The sequence below is a fragment of the Heloderma suspectum genome, chromosome 13, assembly GCF_057233095.1.
Source record: "Heloderma suspectum isolate Gila_16-S chromosome 13, 16-S_ref, whole genome shotgun sequence".
Classification (NCBI taxonomy): Eukaryota; Metazoa; Chordata; class Lepidosauria; order Squamata; family Helodermatidae; genus Heloderma; species Heloderma suspectum.
This window is the reverse complement of record NC_139470.1, coordinates 5,995,037-5,998,869: the sequence shown is the minus strand read 5'-3', so window position 1 is coordinate 5,998,869 and position 3,833 is coordinate 5,995,037.

Here is a 3,833-nt window from a genome sequence, read left to right as displayed (position 1 = left end):
CGCTCCCCGAGCGCGCCGCCCCGGCCATTCACAAGGCAAAGGGCGCGCCGCGCCCACCTGCCAGGCAGCCAATCAGCGGCCGCCTCCCTCCGGGCTCGTTCGCCGCGCAAGGGTGCGGAATGCCCCGCCCTTCCCGAAACGGAATGCCCCGCCCACCTGCCAGGCAGCCAATCAGCGGCCGCCTTCCCCCCTCCCTCCGGGCTCGTTCGCCGCGCAAGGGGGCGGGATGCCCCGCCCTTCCCGGAACGCTGCCCGCCCCGTCAGCAGAATCGGAGCGCGGCGCGGGAGGCGGCGGCAGCGGCGCGCGGGGAGCTGCCTTGCGCCCAGGCGGGGCCCGCCCCGTATTGTCTCCTCACAGGGCTGGGCAGACTTGAGGCTTATGGGATCCACTTTCCGTATAGCGTATTTATTTGAAGTACCTCTGCCTCGCTCCTCAGCCAGAAAGGGCACCGAGAGTGGCTTACCGTCAAGCGGCAAAAAATGACATGACACGCAAGGAAAGGGGAATGGGGAGGGAAGAGGAAAAATTAAGCGGACTGTCAGCTGGGTGTCCTTCTCATCTCCTGAGGACAGGCAGTACCAGCGGAGCAGGCCCTGACGTTCCCTTTGCTTGCTCCTGTCTCCATCGCTCCTTCTTTCCCATAGGGCAGTTGATGCCCTATGGGAATCAACTGGTGAATTTTCCACATGGGCCCATGGCCCAGCTGCAATCCACCAGGAAAAGAGCCTTCAGTGTAGCGGCCGCCTTCCTGTGAAACTCCCTGCCTTTGGAGGCCAGGCAGGCACTGCTATTTCACTTCTGGCACCTCCTGAAGACATTATTTCAAGAGGCCTTCCTTGAGTGACCAGCCGTGGTTTATCAAGTTCAGAATCTGTTTCTTTCAAAATGTTTTAGGGCATGCTGGGAGTTGTAGGCCTTTTCTCTGTCTAAACATGCATAGGATTGCACCCTTAATTGCTTTAATATGGCGTTTTGTTTCTCTTGTTCGCTGCTCCGAAATCTTTGATGTGGAGCGGTATATAAATATGGTAAATAAATGTTAGCCCGGGGCAGCTTCCTCTGTTCCTATGAATATCTGGCTAGCCGCTGTGGGTAGTTAGACTAGATGGATCTTGGATCAGATCCAGTAGGACTAGTGTCTAATGCCTGATAGTACCTATCACCACTGACACTGTTAGTATAATAATTTTTAAAATAATTTTACACGTTTGCAAGCTTCCTGTTCCACCCAGTGAAGTTTCTTGTAATGCTCAGAAGACTGCAGTGTACATATGCCAACAGAGATTATTCCCCATTTCACTGTGCTATCATCTTGCTTCTTTTGGACTGCCAAGGCAGTGGGCCAGAGGGTAAGACTAATGGAATGTGCTGTTATTCTGGCTGGCTCCCATCAGGGGAACTAAAAAAATTGCTAATGTGACTTTTTAAATACAGCCAAATCTGCTTACTGGTTAAGCTCATTGGCTATTTTAATGTGGGGATTGACAAACTGTAGCTTGCAAGTCACAGGCAATTCACACTGAAGTCAAACGTGTTTAGGACTGGGTTACAAAAATATTATTTACCTACCTGCCCTGTCCCTTTCTAAAGGTCTCAAGATGGGTTGCAATATAGCTTTGGAATGGTTCACATGCGTATGTTCCTCAGCAATGGCTGCCTTTGGTGCTTCCTTGTTCTCCCACATCCAAACCAACACTCTACTCACTGCACCACAGGGCCTCTTTTAAGAAGAGGAATCTCACAATGGCCAGTACTCAGATAGTTTGGGCTAAGTTATTGCTGGAATATCAGGAGTAGTTTCCACCTGGTAAGCCTGAAAGAGAGTGCAGTTGGGTTTGGAGTAGAATAGCACTGTTATTGTCCCCCGGCACAGAAATAGTTGGGCAGCGTGATATTTTCAAAAGCTTTAAAGTGTTTTATCATGATTTCTGGATCCCCTTGTAGGTCACAAAAGAATGCCCCCGTAATTAGACAGTTGAAGCATGCAGGACACACTGGGGACACTTTAATACTAGGATGGGGAACCTGTGCCACTCGCCCATATATTGCTCGACTTCAATTACCAGCATGGCCAGTGGTCAGGGATGATGGAAATTGTAGTCCAACAACAGCTGGAATGTCACAGGTTCCCCATCCCTGCATTAAAGGGTGGGGGGGAGGTACCCGGCTTGGCAATACATGTGAAAAGGATCTCAGGATTGTAGTCAGTCCCAAGCTGAACATGAGGCAGCAGTGTGACACAGCTGCAAAAATGACCAATGAGATTTTTAGGCTGTATTACTAGAACCATTGGTTCCAAGTCACAGGAAGTAACAGTTCCACCTTATTCTGCACTGATCAGACTTTATCTGGAGTAGTGTCTCCAGTTCTGGTTCTGCACTTGAGAAAGAATATAGACGAATTGGAATCTGTTCAGAGGAGGGGAATAATGTTGGTCAGCAGTATGGAAAACAAGTCCTATAAGGAAAGGTTGAACGAACTGGGTATGTTTAGCCTGGAGAAGAGAAGATTGGAATAGGGAGAGGCGTGATCGCACTCTTCAAATTCTTGATGGACTGTCGAACAGAAAAGGGCAAACATTTGTACTCTGCTGCCCCAGAAAGCAGGGCTAGATCTAATGGGGCTTGTTACAGGAGGGCAAATTTCAGTGGAATACTTCTTGATGGCAAGAGCAGTTTGACAATGGAACCAGCTACCTAGAGGGCAGGCTCTCCCTTGGCTGGAGGTCTTCAAGCAGAACCTGGACAGCCATCTGTTAGGGACACTTTAAACAGGATTCTTGCACTGAGCAGGGGGTTGGATTCAATGGCTTAAATGGCCCCTTCAAACTCTTATGATTCTATGGAAGGAAAAGGCTGTGCTTATACTGCTTCCCTTCCCTTCTTGTCTCTTGACCTTCTGATTAAAAACAAGACAGGGAGTGAGGAAAAGCCTACACACCCTAGCCAAAGGCAGAAAGAAATTAAATGGAAGCTTTGTTTTTCTTGAATAATGGCAAAGTATGCGAAGACAAGGCAGCTGGTCCTACCCTCATTTGCAGCACTTCCAAAAGGACGCCCCCGTTCTTAGCCTGTTGAAGCATGCAGGACACATCAGAGCTGTCTGACAAATGTTTGAAGTCAGACAAAAGCAACACAACCTCCTCCACAAAAGCCAAACAAACAAAAAGCAAAAAAGCTAGTGGCTACATCTATACTACTACTTGCATGGAGCTAAAAAAAGATTCAACTGACACACAGCTTCCAGTTCCCACTTGGAAAGCCGCTGTTTTGGGTGACAGGGCCCTGCATCTCTATGGGGCAAGACCTAATTGCCTGGGATTGGTTACCTGACCACATTTCAGCTGAAAAGAATGGTGCTGCTCAAATTGCGCTGGGGCAAGATCCCTTGACTACAAAGACCTCAAGTGGTTATGGCAGGACTTGGGGAGGGGGCAGGGCCTGGGGGGGCAATGCTCCACAAGCCAGATGGGCAGCTCCACAGGCCAGATTAAGCTCGCGGGCCAGAGGTTGCCCTCCCCTGGTTTATGCAAACAGGAGACTCCAAAGGGCATACCTACTTCCCTTTACTTCCCTTCGCTATTCTCTGCTGTCGGGGGAGGGGGAGCTCATTTCCCGATTCCTGCTGATGCATTATTAACCTGGACATGCACAGTGTCATGGGGAACCATGGTGGCCAAGAATAACCTGCCAACCATCGGCACGGGATGGGTGATGGCACTGAGGCAGTATATTTCGCCCATCAACAACTTAAGTCCACGCTACTTTATGAGAATCGAAGACATATTAATAATTAAACACCCGCCTGTCATGGAAGCCGCACAAAGAGGTCT